The sequence below is a fragment of the Suncus etruscus genome, chromosome 14 (assembly GCF_024139225.1).
Source record: "Suncus etruscus isolate mSunEtr1 chromosome 14, mSunEtr1.pri.cur, whole genome shotgun sequence".
Taxonomy (NCBI): Eukaryota; Metazoa; Chordata; class Mammalia; order Eulipotyphla; family Soricidae; genus Suncus; species Suncus etruscus.
In genome coordinates this window covers 67,507,122-67,532,618 of record NC_064861.1, presented here as the reverse complement: position 1 = coordinate 67,532,618, position 25,497 = coordinate 67,507,122, and the positions used below count along the sequence as shown (strand labels likewise).

Genomic DNA, 25,497 nt, shown 5'->3' with positions numbered 1-25,497 from the left:
AATTTGGTGTGTTCTTACTGGGGTATCAGTATAAAAAAATTTGAAAGTGAGGAGGCCTGAGTGATAGTACAGTGTCTTGTGGACTAGGGTTCAATCCTGAATATCCCATATGGTCCCCCAAGCCCATCAGGAGTGATTCCTGAATGCAGAGCCAGGAATAACTCCTGAGCACCACTAGGTGTGGCTCAAAATAAAACAAAACAAGACAAAATTGAAACGGCCCTGTGGCCACATATGTGGCAGCATGCTCCAGGAATTTCAAGTTCTGTGATTGCGGCTATAGGACATATTTGTGGCTGCCAGGGTTCTGAAATACAGGAGATGGGGGTAGGCTGCCAGCATTCTAGAATAAATTATTATTTTGTTTTTGTTAGTTTGTTTGTTTTGGTTTTTGGGTCATACCTGGTGGTGTATAAGGGTTACCTCTGGCTCTCTGCTCAGAAATCGCTCCTGGCAGGCATGGGAGGCCATATGGGATGCCGGGGTTTGAAACACTATTGGTCCTAGGTCAGTCTCTTGCAAGGCAAATGCCCTACCACTGTGCTATTTCTCCTAGAATGAATTATTCTTTTTTTTTTTTTTTTTTTTTTAGTTTTTGGGCCACACCCGGTGTTGCTCAGGAGTTACTCCTGGCTGTCTGCTCAGAAATGGCTCCTGGCAGGCACGGGGGACCATATGGGACACCGGGATTCGAATCAACCACCTTTGGTCCTGGATTGGCTGCTTGCAAGGCAAACGCCGCTGTGCTATCTCTCCGGGCCTAGAATGAATTATTCTAACTTTGGGATGCTTTTACAAAAAAAGCACACACACTCATCTATAAAGCTTTGTCAGCTATGTTTTAATTAATTTGTTCATTTGTCTTTTGGTTTTGAGCCACACCTGGAGGCGCTCAGGTTGGCTTTGTGCTCAGAAATCACTCCAGGCCAGAGAGAGCACAGTGGTAGGGCATTTGCCTTGCATGCAGCCAACCCAGGACGAACAGTGGTTCAATTCCCAGCATCCCATTTAGTTCCTGGAACCAGTGAAGGCTGATTTCTGAGTGAAGAGCCAGGAGTAACCCCTGAGTGCTGCCGGGTATGACCCCCCCCCCCAAAGTTAAAGAAAAGGAAAAAAAAAAAAGAGAGAGAAGTCACTCCTGGCAGGCTCAGGAGACCATATGGAATGCCGGGAATTGAACCTGGGTCCATCCTGGGTTGGCTGCATGCAAGACAAATGCCTTACCGCTTTGCTATCTCTCAGGCCCCTTTCAGCTGTGTTGAACACAGTTTATTTATTTATTTAAAAGGTTTTGGTTTTTGTTTCTTTGGTTTCCTTGGGTGGCACTCAGGGGTATCTATCATCTCTCTGCTTAAGTGTTGCTCCCCCCAGTACTCAGGGGACCAGGTATTGTCAGGGATTGGAGTGGGGTTGCTGCATGCACTGGGGACCATATGGGATGCCGGGATTCAAACCACTTCGGTTCTGATCTGCTGCATGCAAGGCAAACGCCCTACTGCTGAGCTATCTCTTCGGCCCCCCAAATCCCCAACATCTTATATGGTCTCTTGAGCACTTCCAGGAGGAATTCCTGAGTGCAGAGCTAGGAATGACCTCTGAGCAGTGCTGAGTTTCCTCAAAACTAATAACTCAGGAGCCGGAGTGATACACAACGGTAAAGCATTTGCCTTTCATGCAGAGATCTGGGATGGATCCAGGTTCTAGCTTGGGCATCCCATATGGCCCCTGAGCCTGTCAGGAGTAATTTCTTTCTTTTTTGGGGGGAGGTCACACCCAGCAGCTCTCAGGGGTTCCTCCTGGCTCTACGCTCATAAATCATTCCTGGCAGGCTTGGGGGACCATATGGGATGCCGGGATTCAAACCACTGACCTTCTGAATGCAAGGCAAACTCCTTACCTCCATGCTATCTCTCTGGCCCCAGGAGTGATTTCTGAGTGCAGAGCCAGGAGTAACTCCTGAGCACTGCCACTGGGTGAGGCCCCCAAACAAAAACAAACAAACAAACAAAAAACAACCCAAAATTAAAACTCAAACATAAAAAAGACATGCCCCTAAACCCCTGTGTTATCTTCCACTCCTTGAATATAGTTTAGAGCTTGGAATCTGGTTTGCCCTGAGCCTTGTTTTTTCTCTGGGTATATCTTGCTATTTCACTGTGTAGTGAACACTGACTTGTCTCCAGACTGCATTCACTGCTAAGACCCGGGCACTTAGCAACTCATCTTCTCTAGGAGAAGTTCCCAGACCTGGATTATTAAGTCTCTGCATGATACTGAGATGGTTCCAATGCTCCCTCCTTCTATGCTAGCATAATTTACACCTCTGCCAGTTTGGGACAAGAAGTGATTGTTGTAACACTCACTCTCATGCAGCCAATTGTCACCTCACTGAATGTTTACCAGTCTGATAGGTGAAAAATAGTGAGTCAACCAAGTCTTAATTTAACTTAGCTAGAAGTTTTTGATGTTGTTGTTTGGTTGGTTGGTTTTTAGGCCACACTCGGCGGTGCCCATGGGTTACATCCTGGCTCGGGGGGACCATGTGGGATGCCGAGGGAATGAACCAGGTCCATCCTGGATCGGCCATGTGCAAGCAAATGCCCTACCGCTGTGCCACTGCTCTGGCCCTCTTAGCTAGAAGTTTTTAACTTATAAAAAGGGACTGTTTATATTTCCTTTACAGATAAGTAGTTCATGCATATATTTTGTTTCTTTAGAAGGAAGGGCTCCCAAGCCAGCTCAGAAGGTTCTAGAGCCCCAGTAGTGACTCCCTGATAACTGGACTGTCAGATCAATGCATGGTCTTTATGATGTGATTCTGCTTGAACTCTGGGGTGCTAGGGATACCTGGGTTGCCCCAGCAGTATGGGGACCTCCAGGGATATACCTGGTAATACTGGGGTGGGGACCATGTGGTGCTCCAATCCAGGTTCGGGGCATGATCCTTAACAATTGAACTATCTCTGGCTCTTACTTCATTTCCTATAATATGGGTTGCTTTGTGCTGGAGAGATGGCATGGAGGTAAGGTGTTTGCCTTGCATGCAGAAGGATGGTGGTTCAAATCCCGGCATCCCATATGGTCCCCTCTGCCTGCCAGGAGCGATTTCTGAGCGCAGAGCCAGGAGTAACTCCTGACCCAAAAACAAACAAACAAAAAATTAAATTAAATTAAATGGGTTTCTTTTTCTTTAATTTTTATTTTGGGGCCACACGTGGTGGTGACTCCTGGCTCTGCCCTCCGGAATCACACCTGGTGATGTTTGGATGGCTGTATGGGATGCCAGGGATCAAACTCTGGCCGACTGCATGCAAGGCAAGTCCCCCACCCACTGGACCTTCTCTCCCTTATTTATTGTAAGAGTCACTCAGCAGAGAGAGAGAGAGAGACAGACAGACAGACAGACAGATAGACAGAGACAGGGACAGAGACACATAGAAAGAGAAGCCTATTTGAATTACAAATTGTGAACAGTTTCAACACTTTCATTTGGTTGATGATTTATCTTGTAGGCGCCAATTTTTATTTTTATTTAGTCAAATTGATCAGCCATTTTTTTCATGGCTTCTGAATGCTGAATCACTGGGACAAAGTTCTTTCCTATTTTAAGAAAACAGGACTTATTTTATGTTTTCTTCAATTACTTTCTTTTTAAAAATCTTTGGGCCACACCTAGTGATTCTCAGGGGTTACTCCTGGATCTGAGCTCAGGGATTACTCAGAGTGAGCTCCAGGGACCATATGGGGTGCCAGGGGTCAGAACTGGGTTGTCAGTGTAGAATGCAAATGCTCTACCCACTGTACTGTGGCTCTGGCCCTCTATTATGGCTTTCGTTCAAACAGTGATTTATGGGAACTCTGTATGGTGAGTTTACAGGCTGGCCCTTTGCTCCTTGGTGACTCTCCTTCCCTGTCAATTAAGGAACTGCTGAATTATAAACTGTTTATCATTAGCATCTTACTTGTATGTCTGTGAATCTTTTCCAGAATTCAATATTCTCTATTATTGGCTTCTCTGTTCGTGCTCATATTCTCACTATTTTGCTCACTATTATTTTATGTTTATTTATTTATTTATTTGGTTTTTGGGCCACAACTGGCAGTGCTTAGAGGTTACTCCTAGCTCTACACTCAGAAATTATTTTTTTTTATTGGGGGGGGTGTGGTCACACCTGGCTCTACGCTCAGAAATCGCTCCTGGCAGGCTCAGGGGACCATATGGAATGCTGGGATTCAAACTACCAACCTTCTGCGTGAAAGGCAAATGCCTTACCTCCATGCTATCTCTCTGGCCCCAGAATTTATTCTTGCCAAGCTTGAGGGACCATACAGGATGATGGGAATCGAACTCGGGTCAGTCTCATGCAAGGCAAACATCCTACCTGCTGCGCTATCGCTCCAGCCCCTTTGCTCACTTTAAAAATTTTTTTTGTTTTGTTTTGTTTTGTTTTTGAGTTACACCTGGCGGCATTCAGGGGTTACTCTTGGCTTTGTGCTCAGAAATTGCTCCTGGGAGCCACATGGGACTATATGGGATGCTGGGATTCGAAGCATCATTCCTCCTGGGTCAATTGTGTGCAGAACACCCTACTGCTGTGCTATCTCTCCAGTCCCATATGCTCACTATTTTTAATATTAAGATTTTACTTTGGGCTGGAGAGATCACACAATGGCCAGAAGTTAGACCTTGTATGTAAAGTTCTGGATTCTGTCCCTCCCATCATGCTGCCCTTCCCCCAGCACTGTCAGAAATGTTTCCAAATCAGAGAGCTGAGAGGATACCCCTCACCCAAAAATACCATTTTAAAATATAAAAGGGCTGCACTTCTTATTTTTACACCTCTTTGAGACTTTTGCTTGTTTGTTTTTCCATTTTAGCTTCAAAATTGGACATCTAAATCAACACACGTGTTGACGTTTTTATTGGACTTGCTTCAATAAGAACTGAATGATGGCCATGTACAGAGGAGTGAAGAAATGGGAGCGTACAGCTGGGTGAATGACTGCGTGGTAAACGCCCAGTTGAAGACTGACCAAGTGCCAAGTTTGGGGACAGACAATTATTAGTGTGCAAAGCCCCCTGACCTCTACTCTTCTGAAAGGTAATTCATTATCATCCTCCCTTCTTATGGTGGAGTTGTGCATTGCACTTTTTTGGAGTTTAACTTGATATAAATCTCTTCTTTTGCTTCTTTTGTTCACCATTGTATGTGTGAAGGTAATTGATTTGTTCTTCAGTTAGAGGAGATTTGAGCTGTCTGTTTTGTTGTTGTTGTTGTTTGATTGTTTTTTGTTTCTGAGCCACACCCGATGGTACTCAGGGATTACTCCTGGCTCTGTGGCCAGGAATCATTCCTGGTGTCACTAGGAACCATATGGGATGGTGGGAATCAAACCAGGTAGGCCGTTTATGCAAAGTAAATTTTCTACCTGCTGTGCCCTGGCCCCTATTTATAGTAGTTTATTAGATATAATCATACCTTTGATAGATGATTGCAAATTTACTTCCTTCTATCCAATTTTTGTTTGTTTGTTTTTGTTTTTTTCAGCCATACCCGGTGAAGCTCAGGGGTTATTCCTGGCTATGTGCTCAGAAATTGCTCCTGGCTTGAGGGACCATATGGGATGCTGGGGGATGGAACCACAGTCCATCCTAGGCTAGCTCGTGCAATGCCGATGCCTTACAGCTTTCGCTACTGCACCGGCCCCTATCCAATTTGTTTTTAAAATTTAGTATTTATTGGGCCCAGAGAGATAGCACAGCGGCATTTGCCTTGCAAGCAGCTGATCCAAGACCAAAGGTGGTTGGTTTGAATCCCGGTGTCCCATATGGTCCCCTGTGCCTGCCAGGAGCTATTTTTGAGCAGACAGCCAGGAGTAACCCCTGAGCATCGCCGGGTGTGGCCCAAAAAAAAATTTAGTATTTATTGAGCAATAATTGGCATCTAACATAATTTTAGTTTTCCATGTGTCACATGATGTTTTGGCATGTGTTCATGTAGGGAAGTGATCATCACAGTAAATCTAGAAAGCATTTCTATACAATTTTTATAATAATTTCCTGGCAGGCTCAGGGGACCATATGGGATGCCGGGATTCGAACCACCGTCCTTCTGCATGAAAGGCAAACGCCCTACCTCCATGCTATCTCTCCGGCCCGGGGTTAAGAATTTTTAAGATCATTGTTGTATTAATTATTAATTATAAAGTCCTAGTGTTGTGGATGCTGGTGAGGCCTTTCTTGGCTCGGCCCAGCACCTGCAGCTCCTTCAGCCGGCAGGTCTGTAGGTGCAGGGTGACAGTGAAGAAATGATCACAGGAGGTCAGTTGAAATTTCAGGAGAAATCCAGCTTTATTACAAGGCCCTAATCGCCATGTGCTTTTTCACATGGCCTCTAAGCTAAGCAGCTCTTTCCTGCTGCTCTGCATCCATCCTGAGTCTGATCTCTCTTTGCTGAGTCTCTCTCTCCCCTCTTCCCAAGCAACCCCTAATAACCAACTACAGACCACTCCCAGCTGTGGAAGGATCTCACCATCTAGGTGAGATAGGCAGGAAGTTGGGGGAAGGGTAACAATCAAAGTCTCAATAACTTCCAAATATACAGCTTAGTGTCTATATTCATTTTAGGGGAGCACTTGTGGATGATGTTCTTTTGTTTTGTTTTGTTTTGGTTTTTCGGGCCACACCTGTTTGATGTTCAGGGGTTACTCCTTGCTAAATGCTCAGAAATTGCCCCTGACTTGGGGGGACTATATGGGATGCCGGGGGATCGAACCTCGGTCCTTCCTTGGCTAGTGCTTGCAAGGCAGACACTTTACCTTTAGCGCCACTTCTCTCCGGCCCCATGGATGATCTTTTTTTTTGTGTGTGTGGTTTTTGGGTCACACCCGGCAGTGCTCAGGGGTTATTCCTGGCTCCACGCTCAGAAATTGCTCCTGGCAGGCACGGGGGACCATATGGGACGCTGGGATTCGAACCGATGACCTCCTGCATGAAAGGCAAATGCCTTACCTCCATGCTATCTCTCCGGCCCCATGGATGATGTTCTTAACTGAGAAGGTTTCTGCTAGTTTTAGTTAATCGGAATGTTGGCTTTCGTCTAAGACTATTATATTTGATCATCTTGAGGAATGATCATAGATGTCTACTTTCATAAAAATCTTTGTTGTTGTTGTAGTTGCTGGTTTATTTTGTTGTTGTTCTTATGTGTTTGTTTTGGGCCACACCCAGTGACCTCAGAGATTATTCCTGGTTCTATACTCAGGAATTACTCTTAGCAGTGCTTTAGGGACCATATGGGATGCCAAGAATTGAACCTATAGCCTTCCTGCTATATTCCTCCAGCCCCTCATGAAAATCTTTTTTTTTTTTTTTTTTTTTTTTAGTTTTTGGGCCACACCCGGTGTTGCTCAGGTTACTCCTGGCTGTCTGCTCAGAAATAGCTCCTGGCAGGCACGGGGGACCGTATGGGACACTGGGATTTGAACCAACCACCTTTGGTCCTGGATCGGCTGCTTGCAAGGCAAACGCCGCTGTGCTATCTCTCTGGGCCCTTCATGAAAATCTTTTTACCAAGAAAGCGTGGGTTTATTTGGGCAAATGCTTAGTCAACATTATGGATCTCCTAGAATCTATGGTTTCACAATCTGTTGGATCTTGAATCATCCTTGGACTCTTGGCTTTCTTTGGTCCTTTAAGGTTCTGTCCATCCTTCTTAACCAGCACTGCTGGGCATTTCTCCAGATGCAACAGAGCAGTACAGTATGGGGGTTGACATATTTGTTCTGGAAATAAAGAATCATTGATTTGGTTCTTTCAGAAAACCCAGTTCCGCCTGGTACAACAAACACTATAAAACAGGGACTTTCCAGAAAGAAAACTTCCCAAGAAAACTTCCCAGGAAGTTTTCAGGGAGAAATTGCAAGATTCTGTACCCAGTTCTTTTTTTTTTTTTTTTTTTTTGGTTTTTGGTTTTTGGACCACACCTGGTGGTGCTCAGGGGTTACTCCTGGCTATCTGCTCAGAAATAGCTCCTGGCAGGCACAGGGGACCATATGGGATGCTATCTCTGGCCCCATGTACCCAGTTCTTTTTCAGCTTGGTTCAATTGTTTGAAGTAAATTTCACTTCAAACCTAAACAAATTTTATCTTACTCTGCATTTTTGTTTATGAAATGGTTTGGGTTATCTTAATGAGCTGTTAGTGTCCTGGGGCCACTATAATACCAAACTTGGGGCTTACTACCCTAATGTTTCTCAAGAAGGAAAAAAAACAGTTTAAGAAGTCGGGATCTGGAGCCAGAGAGCTCAACAGCTGAGTGCAGACTGGGCATGCGGGGGGCCTGGGTTCCAGCCCCACCACCACGTGGTCCCCAGACCACTCCTAAACACTGAAAGATAGTAGCCCCTGACTGCCCCTCAGATTTAGCCCCAAAACAAAGAGAATTTAGGTCTGTCACAGAAAAAAACCTTGGAATTCTTGCCTTCAGGGGGATTCAGTGCCCAGTTTTTAGAAGGAACATCTACATGGCAATGTTGTGGTTAGGCATTAACCCCAGAGCAGAGTTTTTTTTTTTTTTTTTTTTTTGGTTTTTGGGCCACAGGCGTCTTTCTTTTCTTTTCTTTGGGGTGGGGGGGTCACACCTGGCAATGTGCAGGGGTTACTTCTGGCTCTATGCTCAGAAATCGCCCCCGGCAGGCTCGGAGGACCATATGGGATGCTGGGATTCAAACCACCGTCCTTCTGCATGTAAGGCAAACGCCTTTACCATTGTGCTATCTCTCCGGCCCCTTCTTTTCTTTTCTTTTCTTTTCTTTTCTTTTCTTTTCTTTTCTTTCTTTTCTTTTCCTTTCTCCTTCTTCTTCTTCTTCTTCTTCTTCTTCTTCTTCTTCTTCTTCTTCTTCTTCTTCTTCTTCTTCTTCTTCTTCTTCTTCTTCTTCTTCTTCTTCTTCTTCTTCTTCTTCTTCTTCTTCTTCTTCTTCTTCTTCTTCTTCTTCTTCTTCTTCTTTTTTGCCACATGCAAATGCTCTCCTCACTGTGCCATTGCTTTAGCCCCTTCCAGGTCTCTTTGACTGGATTAAAATCTCTGCTCTAGGGGCCGGAGAGATAGCATGAAGGTAAGGCGTTTGCCTTTCATGCAGAAGGTCATCGGTTCGAATCCCGGCGTCCCATATGGTCCCCCGTGCCTGCCAGGAGCAATTTCTGAGCATGGAGCCAGGAGTAACCCCTGAGCACTGCCGGGTGTGACCTAAAAAAAACCACACAAAAAAAAATAAATAAAATAAAATAAAATCTCTGCTCTAGGGCCGGAGTGATAGCACAGCGGTAGGGCATTTGCCTTGCACGTGGCTGACCCAGGACGGACCTGAGTTCGATTCCCGGAGTCCCATATGGTGCCCTGAGCCAGGAGTCATTTCTGAGTGCAGTGCCAGTAATAGGCCCTGAGCACCACCGGTGTGGCCAAAAAAACCAAAATAAATAAATAAATAAATCTCTGCTCTGAATCAGTGTTTAAAATGGAAAAATTAAGTGGAAAGAGAGAGAGAGAGACAGACAGAAACAGAGACAGAGAGACAGAGAAATGTATGCCATAGAGGCAGGTGTGGGGGAGGTTAGGGGAAGGACAGAAAGTAAACTGGGGGGCCGGAGAGATAGCATGGAGGTAAGGCGTTTGCCTCTCATGCAGGAGGTCATCGGTTCGAATCCCGGCGTCCCATATATGGTCCTCCCGTGCCTGCCAGGAGCAATTTCTGAGCCTGGAGCCAGGAATAACCCCTGAGCACTGCCGGGTGTGACCCAAAAAACCACAAAAAAAAAAAAGAAAGTAAACTGGGGACATTGGTGGTGGGAAATGTGCACTGGTAAAGGGATAGGGATTGAATGTTATAAGACTAAAACTCAATCACAAACAACTTTGTAACTGTATCTCACAGTGATTCAAAAGAAAAAATCTCATTGGGCCAGAGCGATAGCACAGTGGTCGGGCATTTGCCTTGCATGTGGCTGACCCAGGACGGACCTATGTTGGATCCCCGGCATCCTGTTTGATTCCCCAAAGCAAGGAGAGATTTCTGAGCGCATAGTCAGGAGTAACCCCTGCTGTGGCCCAAAAACCAAAAAAAAAATCTCTGCTCTAGGGTTAATATCTGTGTGACTTCAGGCAAATTATCTCTCAGATCCTCAAAAGTGAAGACAAGGGGCTGGAGTAGAGTACAGCAGGGAGATGTTTGCCTTGCATGTGGCTGACCCAGGCTCAATCCTCAGCATCCTCATAGGCTTCCTGGAGCCTAGCCAGAAGTAATTCCTGAGTGAAGAGCCCGGAGTATTCTCTCTGGCTTCTCTCTGGAACCTCCAAAAAACAAACCAATAATAACAATAGCAAAAACAAAGATGGGGGACTGGAGAGATAGCACAGCAGTAGGTTGTTTGCCTTGCACATGACTGAGCCAGGACAGATGGTGGTTGGATTCCCAGCATCCCATATAGTCTCCCAAGCCTGCCAGGAGCAATTTCTGAGCACAGAGCCAGGAGTAACTCCTGAGCACCGCCACCGGGTGAGTGCAGATTATGGCATTTGCCTTATACACTGCTGACCCTGGTTTGAGCCCCAACACTTCAGGTAGTCCCGTGAGCACTACCAGAAGTGATCCTGGAGTACTGCTAATTGTGAACCCCAAACCTTCCAAAAGGAAAGACTGAAGCGATAATACAGAGGTTAAGGCATTTGTCTTGCATGTGGTTGACCCTAGTTTGATCCTTGCCACCACCTAAGTTTCCCAAAGCACTCTCAGGGGTCAATCCTGAGCATAGAACCATGAATAGCCCTTGAGTACCGCCAGGTGTGGTCTCAGCCCTGCCAAGAGTGGGGCTAATTACTCTCCTTCCTCCTGAGGCCTTGGAGGTTCTGTGTGAAGATGTCAGCATTGGTGGAGGGGAGCTGCCATTGGGACAACAGCACCAAGCAGGAAGGGAGAGGGAGACTCAAACAAACAATAGTTATTGGTTTTGGTTTGTGAACCACATCTGGCAGTGCTCAGGGCTTACTTCTGGCTCTGTGCTCATGGATCACTCCTAGTAGGCTCATAAGAACCATATGGGATGTTGGAGATCAAACCCAGGTTAGCTCTATTCAAGGCAAGAGACCTCCCCACTATACTATGGCTCCAGCCCCACAAACAGTAGATCTGACCTCTACCCTTGTGAGGGTTCAACAAGTTCATACATACCAAGTCCCCTGGCACACGGTAAGTCTCATTCAATATGGGGAACCTGAACATCAGGATAATATGCAGTGGGAGAAAGAAGGGATTGTTTTTCTGCATCAGGAACCTTTCCTGGTCTTTACTGACCTCAATTCTCAGAGCTGGATCAAGATTAGGGGGCTTTTTGAAATGAAGCACAGCATAAAGGAAAATCTCTTTTGTAAGAGTTTTGGCTGAAGACGTGGCTGGAGAGATAGCATGGAGGAAAGGTGTTTGCCTAGCATGCAGAAGGTCGGTGGTTCGAATCCCGGCATCCTATATGGTCCCCCAAGCCTGCCAGGAGTAATTTTTGAGTGTAGAGCCAGGAGTAACCCCTGAGCACTGCCAGGTGTGACCCAAAAACAAAAACAAAATTGGGGGCTGGAGAGACACCATGGAGGTAAGGCATTTGCCTGGCATGCAGAAGGTTGGTGGTTCGAATCCCAGCATCCCATATGGTCCCGGGGGCGATTCTGAGTGTAACCCTAGCCCTAACCCTGAGCGCTGCTGGGTGTGATCCAAAAACCAACCATCAAACAAAAATAATAAACTTAAAGTCCAATAGAACCTTACCTCCTGGCATCATTGGAATGTCCTCTGAACAACCTAATTTGTTCTAGCATGTCTGTACTTTGGAAATCATTTATAGAAAAACGTTATCCAACTCAGGGCCACAAAAATTTTCCTCCTAAATTTTCTTCTAGAATCACAAGTTTCAGGGGTTTTATTTTGTTTGTTTTTAGACCACACCCAGCAATCCTCAGGGGTTACTCCTGGCTCTGCACTCAGGAATCACTTTCTGGCAATGCTTGAGAGGGACCATATGGAATGCTGGGGATCAAACCTGGGTCAGCTGTGTGCAAGGCGAGCAACCTCGCTGTTGTGCTGATCACTTCAGTCCCGTATTAGGTTTTATAATTCATTCTATCATCTATTTCGAGTTGTTTTTATGCATGGTGTGAGGGAAGGGGTTACACTTAATTTATTATTCTCTGTGTCCAGGATGTGTATTGGTTAAAAAGACTTTTTCTCATCTGCTCAGATTCTGCCTTAGGAATGTGGGTTCATTCTCAGTTGTTTCAGGAGGAGGAATCAGCTCTAATGATCTGGTTCTGAAAGTAAACCTGCAGGCTCCCAGTCAGCTCCCAACAATTATCAATGAGTGTTTATTTAGTGTTTAGTGATGGCTTTCCTGGGGCTCAGCATTTAGGGGTTTTCCAATTCTCATTAAGTGTAAACAGCACCACAATGGCTATTCTAGGCAGACAGCTTTATTTATGCTTTGGAAATTATTTTATGGTACATTTGCGTGCTTTTACTTCTGCTCCAAATGAGTGGGGGGAGACTGAGCCTGTGCTCCCCAGATATCACGCCTTGCTTCCTCAAGCGGAAGAGCTGGGCTGCTTCCATCTCAGTGCTCAGGGAGTGCTCCTGGGTGTTGCTCTGAGAACTTGATGGTGCTGGGCCTCCTGCATTTAAGCCTATGCTTCAGCTTTCCGGGCTCTCTCCCTGGCTCAGCTGTGCATCATGCATCACTGGAGAATTAGTTTTGCTTCCAACCAGCCCAGTTACTGGGCTTGGGCTGTCTGGGTGCTTCTCTGGCTTGAGCCCTCTCTGAAAAGTGCTGTTTCAGCACCAAGCTGGCAACCCCGGGTGGGTGGGGAGCATGATCTCTTATTGCTTAGATTCTTTGTGGGGGCCATGTTGGCCACAGTTACATGGTACCCCCAGGTTCTGCATGAAGGATCATTGAGTCTTGGGGTGAGGAAATGATTTTCTAGCTCTTTTTTCCCATTGGGTTTTTTTTTTTTTTTTTTTTTGGTTTTTGGTTTTTGGGTTACACCTGGCAGTGCTCAGGAGTTACTCCTAGCTCTATGCTCAGAAATCGCTCCTGGCAGGCTCAGGGGACCATATGGGATGCCAGGATTCAAACCACCGACCTTCCGCATGAAAGGCAAACACCTTACTTCCATGCTATCTTTCTGCCCCCCCCTTTTTTTATTTGGGATGCCAGGATTCAAACCAATGACCTTCTGCATGAAAGGCAAATGCCTTACCTCCATGCTATTTCTCTGGCCACTTTGTTTTGTTTGTTTGTTTGTTTGTTTGTTTGTTTTAGGGTCACACCTGGTAGTCTCAGGGGTCATTACTGGCTCTACGCTCAGAAATCACTCCTGGCAGGCTCAGGGACCATATGGGACGCCAGGATTCGACCACTCTCCTTCTGCATACAAGGCAAATGCCATACCTCCATGCTATCTCTCTGGCCCTTCTAGTTCTTTTTTATTTGTTTTTATTTGGGGGCCATGCTTGGTGATGCTCAGGGCTTACTCATGGCTCTGCACTCAGGGATCACTCCTGGCAGGCTCAAGACACTGTTTGGGATATCAGGGATCAAACCAGGGTCAGCCGTGTGCAAGGCCAGCACCCTCGACTTTACTATCGTTCCCAACTTTTTCCGTTCTTTTTCAGCATTCTTAAGAACAGGGTTGCTTCACTCTCAACTTTTGCTCTTTTAAATTTTGAAGGGAGGTACTTAATTTGATTTTCTTCCCCTCCCCTTCCTGCAGTGACCAGCAGACACCTGCATGGCTCTGGCACTGGGGACCCCAACCCAGCCTCTCCTATCTCAGGCCCTTTTGCTGCTAAGCTATCCGGAGCCCCTGGGAGATGCCGGGTGTCTAGGAACTGTCCCCTGCATTGCAGCTGTTTCCAGCATCTGACCTCGGCCCGCTAGACATACCAATAAGCTCTGGTCCTGATGGAAGTATGTCTAGACCTTTCAGCTGTCCCCTGAGGGACAAAACCAGCTTCCTGGCTGAAATGTCTGCTTAGTCTGCTGCCAACATGTTTGCACATTTCTTTATTGGTTTAGAGCCACATCAGGGAGAGTCCAGGGGGTTGCTCTGTGCCAAGGATCTAACCTGTGTTTCCCTTTTGCAAAGCATGTCCTCATCCCTTTGCATCATCTCCTGATAAGTATATGGAGGCCTTTATATTTCTCTTCAGTATCAGTTTCCCTGCCTGCTTTCCCACCTATGACCTTCCAGGTGGGGGCACTGTTCAGATCCTAATAAATACGTGGTTGAGCTAGGAAGTTAGGGTCTTTTTGGGCAGTTGGCTGGCAGGTTCTTGCTTTTTGGACCTGCTAGCAGGGTGATAAAGGATTCTGTGTCCTATCTTCCCACCTTTCTATCCTTCTATCTGTGTAGATTACTTGCTGTGGATAAATATTACCAGGATCGCTTCCCCACCCTAGAGCTTACCATTCTGGAAGCTATTTAGGGACCCAGCATCAACCAATCTAGGAGAAAACTTCACACTTCAATCTCCTAGGAGGGAGGCAGGGAGGGTAGGAGAGAGGGGGGGGAGAGAGAGAGAGAGAGAGAGAGAGAGAGAGAGAGAGAGAGAGAGAGAGAGAGAGAGAGAGAGAGAGAGAGAGAGGGAGAGAGGGAGAGAGGGAGAGAGGGAGAGAGGGAGAGAGGAAGAGAGGGAGAGAGGGAGAGAGGGAGAGAGGGAGAGAGGGAGAGAGGGAGAGAGAGGAGAGAGAGAGAGATTGCTTCTCATCTTCTCTTTTAGGTAAATTGTTTCTCCCTCTAGTCTGTTCTCTCTCACGCTCTTTTCTTTTCTTTTTCTTTTTCTTTCTTTTCCTTTTTTTTTTTTTTTTTTTTTTTTTTTTTTTTGGTTTTCGAGTCACACCCGGCAGCGCTCAGGGGTTACTTCTGGCTCTATACTCATAAATTGCTCCTGACAAGCTCAGGGGACTATATGGGATGCTGGGATTCGAACCACTGACCTTCTGCATGCAAGACAAACATCTTACTGAAAAGGTGTGGAAAAAATAAAAATTAATAAGTAAGGGCTGGAAAATAACAAATAGAAGAACTCCCCATCCTTGTGAACTCTCCACCTCCCCAACTCCCTGTGAACTTTCCACCTTCCCTACTCCCTGAGAACTCCCCACCTCCCCATCCTTTGAACTAACCAAACGCCAGACAGCCAGATCCTTCCTTCCTTCCTTCCTTCCTCCCTTCCTCCCTCCCTCCCTCCCTCCCTCCCTCCCTCCTTCCTTCCTCCCTCCCTCCTTTCTTCCTCCTTCCTTCCTTCCTTCCTTCCTTCCTTCCTTCCTTCCTTCCTTCCTTCCTTCCTTCCTTCCTTCCTTCCTTCCTTCCTTCCTTCCTTCCTTCCTTCCTTCCTTCCTTTCTTTCTGTCACACCCAGTGACACTCAGGAGATACTTCTGGCTCTGTGCTCAGAAGTCACTCCTGGCAGGCTTGGGGGATCATATGGGATGGTGGGATTCAAACCAGAGTTCGTCCTGTGTTGGCTACAAGCAAGGCAAACGCCTTACTGCTGTGCTATCGCTCCTGCCCTCGCTCCTTTTTTTCATCAGGTTTGGCATCCACCAAACCAACCAAGCCAATACATGGAACATGGCGGCACTAGACAGGTTTCCATGTTTGTTTATTTTACGTAACACAACACTCTTGCTTGGGAACAGCCTGAGGAGGTGATGTGGGCGTCCCAACTTGCCAGTTCCAACACCTATTCATATAGCAGCCATCAAGATGGTACTGCTCGCTGCCAGCCTTTGGCTGTAGACCCAGGAGCCAGGCTGAGTTGAGTCTGATAAGAGCATTCAGGTGACTGTGTCTCATCTAAGCAGGAGTTTAACAAGCTTGAAGGCTGAGTATGTGCAAAAGGCCTGGCTCAATCCCCCTGCCGGGGCCCCTGAGCACCACTGGAAACCCAAGTAACCTCTAAGCACCTCTGGATGTATTCCCCACAAAAAGGAGAAGAAACGGGCCAGTCCCGATTCCTCAATGCAGAGCCAGGAGTAAGCTCTAAACACTGCCAGGTGTGCCCTCCACCAAAAAAAGGAAAAAAGAAGGGGCCGGAGAGATAGAATGGAGGTAAGGCGTTTGCTTACATGCAGAAGGTCGGTGGTTCAAATCCCAGCATCCCATCATCCCATATGGTCCTCTGAGCCTGCCAGGAGTGATTTCTGAGCATAGAGCCAGGAGTAACCCCTGAACACTGCCGGGTATGACCCAAAAATCAAAAAAATAAATAAATAAAAAGGGAAAAGAGGTCTACCTGGCTTCCTGCCAGATGCCTGAGAAGCAAGTTCTAGAACACAGATCACTTGGGTCAGAATTTTTGTGGTTTCACGATTTCACAGAGGCCCAAGCTGGGAAAGACATTCCTATCTCCCTCATATCAGACACCTCAGCAGAGTGGCTGCCCTGACGCGCCTATTGCTGTCTGCCTTCTGGGAAAAGTCTTGATCAGAAGCAGAGGAGAGTGGGAAGATGGCACTTGACAATGCTGGCAGGTGCTGCCAGCTTCAGAAAACCAAAACCAGCTGCCACCTGCCTCCTGTGAGAGAGCCAGAACCACCCCGTGAGGTGACAGAGTGGGGACAGAAGCATGCCCCCAAGTGGAGTCCAGCTGCCTATGTGCAGAGACAGCACCAGGTTAAGGCTTGAACGTGAGAGCCTCAGGTTTGAGCCCCAGCTCTGGGGTACCTTGAGCACCTTCACAAGTGGCTCTCGCTGTGCAGAATTAGAGGACAGAAGAGCAAGTGGGCTGGCATCTTGACGATGCTGCCAGCAGAGCCTCAGCACAGGGCATGTTGGCTGCTCTTCAGCAGATCAATGATCTGGAAATGGGGCCTTGTAAGAGCAAATCTCAGATGCTAAGAGCTTTCAAGGAGGGCTGGGGCCAGAGTGATAGCACAGTGGGTAGGGCATTGTCTTGCATGTGGCTGATCCAGGTTTGATTCTTGGCATCCCATGTGGTCCCCTAAGTCTGCCGAATTTCAGGGGTCACGAAAGATAGTATAGCAAGGAAGGTGCTTGCCTTGCATATGGCCCACCCTAATACAAAATATGATTCCTCAATCCCTGCCAAGAAGATTTCTGAGCGCAAGACCAGAAATTAGCCATCTGTGACACAGGGTTAACAACAATAATGACACAATATTAACAAAAGAAAAAAGAAAAGAAGAGGGACTGGAGAGATAGCACAGTGGTAGACTTGCATGCGGCTAACCTGGGACATACCTGGGTTCGATTTCCAGCATCCCATATGGTCCCCCTAGCCTGTCAGGAGCGATTTTCTTTTTCTTTTTCTTTTTTTTTTATTTTTTATTTTTAATTATGAGAACAATGATGCAAAGAGGACAAGGTAAAGTTACAGTGAAAGAACAGTCGCCCATAAACAGAGTTCTCAGAAGAAATCCCCTTGCTGACGCCTAAATATTGAACTTACAGTCAAAAAAACATCAAGAAAAATAAGGCAGAACCCATGTACAATTACTTTGTCCACAAGTCCCCAGATTGTAGTACATTATAACATTTATTTATTTATTTATTTTTGGGCCACACCCGGTGTTGCTCAGGGGTGGGTTGCTCCTGGCTGTCTGCTCAGAAATAGCTCCTGGCAGGCACGGGAGACCATATGGGACACCGGGATTCGAACCAACCACCTTTTGGTCCTGGATCGGCTGCTTGCAAGGCAAACGCCGCTGTGCTATCTCTCCGGGCCCACATTATAACATTTCTTAGCAGTACACAAGGCAACCTAAAGCCATGAGTTTTATGTGACTCCTTAACTTTGAAGGCATAGTATTTTTATATATTTATGCACATACATATTAGTTTAAGTTAACATCAAAAGTTTAAGAGTTTTTTTTTTAAGGGTTAGTCAAAAGGGCACAGTAAAAACAGTGTTAGAGTGGCAAATATTGTTTGCATAGGCCCACCAAAATATGGGGGTCATAGAAAGGAATAGCCTTGGTCTAAATACAAAGAGACCACTACCCCTGAAGTTTCCTGGCATAAGACCAACTCTAGGCTCCAGGCAAACTAGTTTATTCAATGCAAGTCATTGTCTGTAGTGCCAATACAGTTTTATTTTTCACGCAGTCCTATTGTTGGCATCAGGTTTCTGTATTAAAGATCCTGGAATCTGCACATCCTACATTGAAGTCAGGCTGGTATGGAGTATCCTCTAGTTTCACCTCACAATTAAGGGGCAATACAGCAAGCCCTGTCTAGTAAACAGGTCATTGTTCTTGTTAAGTCTTCTCAGTGTTAAGGGAAGTCTCTTTTGAGTAGATCGATGTCAGAGCAGCTGTAGGGTCTTCCCTGGTAGAGGATTGCCTCCAGGTGATGTTATATACAACCTTGGATGTTTTGTAGATGTCTTCTCTAGATCAGGGGTGAATGGAGAATGCCCATTCTTCTGAGGTCTGTGCCAGGTCTTTATGTCAATGTTTAGGGTGTAAGGTCCCATTACACTACAAGATTTGTGTGTTCCCATCTCTATTAGATAAGAACTTATTGGTATGTATAATATTTTCCCGTTTTAGTGTGCCTAAGCAAACAAGAAATAAAGCCACGTGATGTTATCTGAGTATATGGGGGCGTAAGAACACGTCTAACAATACCCATGACTGGGTTCAAACTTAAGCATTAAACTGAGGGATTCTTTCACACCAACTTCCATATTGAGCAGTTCAAAAAGAGAAGATAAAAAAGGGGGGGGAGATCATCATTGTATAAGAAAATATTCAGCAAAAGTTATAGCCGTCAAAGAAAACACCCATAAAATGTTGAAAAGACATACGTGTCCTTTTTATGCCTTTTAGAATAGTTGGGTGGGTGTTAACTCCAGGGCACCACTTTGGTCTGTGACTTAGGACTCTACAGTTCTTAAGTTAGAAAGGGTAAATGAGGAGTAATGATGATAGGGGTTAAGGAAGTTAAAGAGAAAAATGATCTTTTGTAGGGGTGTGCAAAAGGGCAGAGTACAAAATGGATATTCTGCATACATAAAAACATAATTCAATGATAGAGAGTACTATTAATGTATCTTGTGCCCCTGCGCGATTTTGAAAATATAGACTGGAAAGAGATTACCAGTGACTGCGTCAAGAAGCTGGGAGGCCAGAAGTTTGGAGCCCCACCCAGACCCTTCCTAAGGAGCCGAATGGATAATGGGGGAAAGTCTAGGGTACCTTCAAGCTCCTCCAAGGGGCCCAACTCACCGGCTTGCCCAGGCATATGGCCCGGGGAAGCCCTGGAGATCTGGAGCAAGGCGGTAGAGGGGTGCTGGGGTTACCCTAGTCCCGCACCCCCTTAGGCCTGTTTAAGAAGGCCTCCGGCATGGCGGAGGCCTTCCGAACCCCATACTGGTAGGCTCCCGGCTCCCAGGAAGGAGAGAGATACGTCAAGAAGCTGGGAGGCCAGAAGGAGCGATTTTCTAAGCTCAGAGCACTGCTGGGTCCTCCTGAGAGATATTTCTTTTTTCTTTTTCTTTTTGTTTGTTTTTGTTTTTGTTTTTGGCTGAGAGATATTTCAGAGGCTTGGGAGAGAGCTTAAAGGACTGAGAACAGACTTTGCACATGGGAGGCCCAGTTCAGCCCTGGAACTACTTGGTCTCTGGAGGCCCATCAGGAGTGACACCCGCCCCCCAACAATAAGCCAGGCACAGGAGTTATATCTCATGAATATTACTGGGCTGTGGCCCAAAACTGAAAGAGAGGGAGGGTTCATATTACTGGGGTGTGTCCCAAAAATAAAAGAGAGAGGGAGGGTGCTTCAAAGATAGAACACATTTTATTTTATTTATTTGGGGGGAGGGTTTGGGGTCACACTCTGCAGTGCTCAGGGGTTACTTTTGGCTCTATGCTCAGAAATCACTCCTGGCAGGCTCAGGGAACTATATGGGATGCTGGGATTCGAACCAATGACCTTCTGCAGGAAAGGCAAATGCTTTGCCTCCATGCTATCTCTCCAGCCCCCATTTTATTTATTTTTTATCCCCTTCCCCCACTTAGGATCTGATCGATAGAGCACATTTTTTTTTGTTTTGTTTTTTTGGGTCACACCTGGCAGTGCTCAGGGGTTACTCCTGGCTCTCTGCTCAGAAATTGCTCCTGGCAGGCACAGTGGGGGGGGGGGGGAGGGGGGCGGCGGGGCGCATATGGGACGCCAGGATTCAAACCACTGTCCTTCTGCATAAAAGGCAAACGCCTTACCTCCTCCATGCTATCTCTCTGGCTCCGATAGAGCACATTTTAAAACTGCACAAAATATAAAAAAATAAGGGGCTGGTGAGGTGGCGCTAGAGGTAAGGTGTCTGCCTTGCAAACGCTAGCCAAGAAAGGACCACAGTTCGATCCCCCGGCATTCCATATGGTCCCCCCAAACCAGGGGCAATTTCTGAGCGCTTAGCCAGGAGTAACTTCTGAGCATCAAATGGGTATGGCCAAAAAAAAAAAAAAAAAGTCTAGGGGTTCACTGAATGCAAACAAGTTTCTTGTAACAGTTGTATGGCAGTTAGATTTGGTTTTTGTTTGTTTGTTTTTTGGGGTTTTTTTGGCCACACCTGGTGGTGCTCAAGGGTTATTCCTGGCTATCTGCTCAGAAATAGCTCCTGGCAGGCACTGGGGACCATATGGGATGCCCGGATTTGAACCAACCACTTTAGGTCCTGGAGCAGCTGCTTGCAAGGTGAATATCGCTGTGCTATCTCTCCAGCCCCGACAGTTAGATTTGGGGGGCTCTCATTGGAAGGCAGAAGAGGACCTGTGAGGTAGAGCTGGCTGAATCCTGTGACTCGTTTGGGTGGTAGATGTAAGGTACATGCAGTTGTGTCTGTTTTCCTGTGTCTTAGTTTTAGTTTGAAACAAAAATGTTAGGGGCTTGGGAACTAGCAAAATGGACAGAAACACATGCTGTGTGTATGTGTGTGTGTTTTTGTGTGTGTGTGTGTGTGTGTGTGTGTGTGTTCTGTGTTTGATGCCCAGTGCCACAGGGGACCTGAGTACTGCCAGAAGTAGTCCTGAGCAGGTGTGCTCCAAATAAAACAAATTTAAACAAAGGAAAATTACAAATTAATGTTCGATAGGATGAAAGCAGTTAAGTAGTGGGTAGAGCACTTGTCTTGCATAGGACAGAACCAGGTTCAAACTCCATCACCTCCAAGTGATCCCCCAACCCTCACTGGGAGTGATCAGCACAGAGCCAGGAGTAATCTTTGAGCACTGCTAAAAGTGGAGTTCCCCCAAAAAGGAATATGTTTGATATTCTACTTTCTGTAGGTCAAAGAAGAGCTATGAAAAATACATGTCAAGGTCCAGAGCAATAGTACAACAGTAGGACATTTGCCTTGCAAGTGGCCAATCCAGGACAGAATCCGGTTTGATCACCAGCATTTCATATGGTTTCCTGAGCCGGTCAGAAGCGATTTCTGAGGCAGTGTCAGTACCGGCAGTGGTACCCCCCCAAAAAACCCCAAAAACAACAACAAAAAAGAAAAATACATGTCAAATTGGTAGTGGTCCTTCTCATGTGCTCATTCCTCAACTGAGGCACATAACTCTGGGGGCCCTGTAGTGCTCATCAGAGTACTTCCTGGCCGGGGTGCTTGTCCATCTTTGTCCATCTTTGGTATGCCCTTGAGTGTGGCCAAGTTTTTACTGAGTTTTTCTGGGGCAGCACTATAATCAAATCAACCCAAATCTTATTACTCTAATGCCTTCTCAGCAAATAGTGGTACAGTTTCACCTACAAATCAGTGATAGCCAATATATATAAACAGACCCTGTCTGTCAGTTTTGTATATTGGGCCACACCTGGCAATGTTCAGGCATATTCCTAGCTCTGCACTCCTGGTGGACTTGGGGGACCATATGGGACACTAGGAATGTAACCTGAATAGGGTGCAAGGCAAGTGCCCACTCTGCTGTATAATCTCTGCTGTGCCTTCCCAACTGTACACGGCCTTATAAGTCTGTTGCTTGAAGGGGAAACAGCTGGGGCCAAGCTAGTAAGGAACCCCCAGAACTTGGTGCGGGGCTATGGGTTCCTTTCAAGAGAGTCCCTGGAAAAGGCTGCTGAGTTTTGAGTCTCAGGCAGAAAATGTCAAGTGGAGCCTGGATCTGACTGTTCTTCCTGAAATCAAGGAACCAATTCAAAACTATTGGAGTCACGTCGGTTGGGCAGGCCCCCCTACCCCCAGGACACCCCCAGTCATCATGGAGGAAATCCTGTAAGCAACAGGAGCTGCTTCCATGATTCCAAACAGCCGCTTTGGCAAACAGATGGGCCCCTTTTCTGCCAGCAACTTCTCTGCATTTCCCTGCAAGAGTTCTGTAAGTGGCTGGATGCCTCTTTCTTTGGACTTGCCAAAACCTGGAAATGCTCTTCCATCCTTCCATGAAGGATCAGGCCAAGAAATTGGGACCTGTACAGAATTCCACTCAGCAGTGAGAGGACCAGCGGCTCTTCTGCTCAGCAGCAAGCCCCCCATCCCCATCCCCGGCCCAACCGCAAAAACTTTTGCCAAGGGAAGAAGCTGGCAGAACTAGTTGACGCCATATTTGTATCATGTTCTGGAAAAAGTCAAGTTCTTGGAGCAGAAACTTATCATGTGTGGGTAGGGAAGGAACTGACAGCAAAGGGGACACAGGAGAACTTTTGGGGTGAGGGGTTGATATTGTTGAAAATCATCAAATGGGGCCAGAGAGATAGCATGGAGGTAAGGCACTTGCCTTGCATGCAAAAGGTCCGTGGTTCGAATCCTGGCATCACATATGGTCCCCTGAGCCTGCCAGGAGCGATTTCTGAGCATTGAATCAGGAGCCAGTAGTAACCCTGCTGGGTGTGACCCCCCCCCCCCGCAAAAAAAAAAAAAAAGAAAATCATCAAATTATGTAAAAATGGGAGTGATAGTTATTGTACATCTGTTATACCACCTGCCTTAAACATAACTTATAAGGGGCTGGAGCAGTGGCAGAAAGGTAGGGCATTTGCCTTGCACACGCTAACCTAGGATGGATCGCGGTTTGATCCCCCGGTGTTTCATATGGTTCCCCAAGCCAGGAAAGATTTCTGAGCACATAGATAAAAGTAACACCTGAGCATTACCGGGTGTTGCCCAAAAACCAAAACCAAACAAACAAACAAACAAACAAACAAACAAACAAAAAAACCCAACCAACCAAAAAACTCAAAAAATAACTTATAAACCTGCCTTAAAAATAACTTCAGGGGCCGGGCGGTGGCGCTGGAGGGTAAGGTGCCTGCCTTGCCTGCGCTAACCTAGGACGGACCGCAGTTCGATCCCCCGGCGTCCCATATGGTCCCCCAAGAAGCCAGGAGCAACTTCTGAGCGCAGAGCCAGGAGTAACCCCTGAGCCTCACAGGGTGTGGCCCAAAAACCAAAAAAAAAAAATAAAATAAAAAAAAAAATAACTTCAGGGACCGGAGAGATAGCATGGAGGTAGCGCATTTGCCTTGTATCCAAAAGGATGGTGGTTTGAATCCTGGCATCCCATATGGTCCCCCAAGCCTGCCAGGAGCGATTTCTGAGTGCAGAGCCAGGAGTAACCCCTGAGGGCTGCCAGGTGTGACCCAGAAACCTAAAAAAGAAATAACAAAAAACAAAAAACATCGGCAGGCCAGAGTGATCATACAATGGGAAGGGTACTTGCCTTGAACTAGCCAACCTGGGTTTAATGCATCACCAGGTATGGCCCCCTGAGCACTGCCAGGAGTACTTGCTGAATACAGAGCCAGGAGTAACTCCTGAGTATTGCCAGATTTGATCTAAAAACCTCAAAATAAATTAAACTAAAAAAAATACTTGAGCTTCTAGGGGGATAGCTCAAGAATTTGCCTTTATGTCCAGAGTCCCAAGGTTCAATCTTTATTTTTGGTTTTTGGGCCACACCTGGCGGTGCTCAGGGGTTACTCCTGGCTGTCTGCTCAGAAATAGCTCCTGGCAGGCATGGGGGACCATATGGGACACCGGGATTTGAACCAACCACCTTTGGTTCTGAATCGGCTGCTTGCAGGGCAAATGCCGTTGTGCTATCTCTCCGGGCCCCCAAGGTTCAATCTTGAAGTTTTCTGCAACTTGGATGGTAGCAGGGGCATCGTGTTTATAGTTTTTTGGCTTTGAGGCCACACTCAGCAGTTCTCAGGACTCATTCTTGGAGTTGGGCTCAGGGATCACTCCTAGCTAGGCTCTGGGAACTGTATACATTGCCAGGGATTAAATCTAGCCATCTGTGTACAAGGCAAGTGCCCTACCCACTTTATTATCTATCTCTCCAGATCTCCAAGAGTATCATGTATATTGAAATAAGCCAGAGGGGGAAAGGCAAGGAATAGATAAGCTCATGTGTGGGATATAGGAGAATCAAAGCAGGGAATGGGTAATATTATGAGGCAGCACACACGTGACCTTGGATGGCAGAATGAGATTGTCAAGCAGTGAGGGAAGGAGGAAGGAAAATAGAGTAGAAATGATGGAAGGATAGAGGAAGAGGGTGTTGGTCACTTTGGAAGTGGCGAAGGAACGGTGACTTTTTTACATCTAGACCATAGATCAGGGTTCTCAAATTCACAGCCCGCGGGCTGTTTGCGGCCCTCCATACAACATTTTGTGACCTTGCCCTAGAGGAACCTTTTTTGTTTTGTTTTGTTTTAGTTGTTTGGGTCACACCCCCCAATGTTCAAGGCTTACTACTGACTTTGCACTCAAGGATCACCCCAACTTTGCCTCTTGGACCCCCAGGTAAATTGAGTTTGAGACCCCTGCAGATGTTAGCATAATTGTAACCATATTAACTAAATACAACAACTTTTTTTTTTGTTTTTTGGGTCACACCCAGCAAGGCTCAGGGGTTACACCTGGCTCTACACTCAGAAATCGCTCCTAGCAGGCTCGGGGGACCATATGGGACACCGGGATTCAAACCAATGACCTTCTGCATGAAAGGCAAACTCCTTACCTTCATGCTATCTCGCCGGCTCACAACAACATTTTTTTAAATAGAGGTGGGAACTAGAGCAATGACTTAAAGGACTTGAGCTCAGGGGCCGGAGAGATAGCATGGAGGTAAGGTGTTTGCCTTTCATGTAGAAGGATGGCAGTTTGAATCCTGGCATCCCATATGGTTCACTGAACCTGCCAGGAGCGATTTCTGAGTGTAGAGCCAGGAGTAATCCCTGAGCGCTCCCAGGTGTGACCCAAAAACTAAAAACCAAAAAAAAAAAAAACCCAAAAAAAAAACCAACGGACTTGAGCTCATGCTTTACACCGAGAAGTTCTGGGTTCAGTCCTTGGCACCTCATAATTCCCTCTCCTTCACCCCATTCTCCCACATCTCACTCCACCCAGATAGTGAACCAGAAATAGTCCCTGAACACTGCTGAGTGTGATTCCAAAAAAAAAACA

The 25,497-nt window shown here is 46.4% G+C and overlaps 1 protein-coding gene across 2 annotated transcripts in view; it reads left to right on the top strand.

Moving 5' to 3' along the window:
• The window catches only part of IL34 (interleukin 34), a 56,914-nt gene that overhangs the window by 19,337 nt on the left and 12,080 nt on the right, over positions 1–25,497 (top strand). For both annotated transcript variants that reach the window (XM_049786451.1, XM_049786450.1), the window contains exon 2: positions 4,879–5,102. The gene's annotated coding sequence lies outside the window, so the exon portion shown is untranslated. The remainder of the gene's footprint in view (positions 1–4,878; positions 5,103–25,497) is intronic.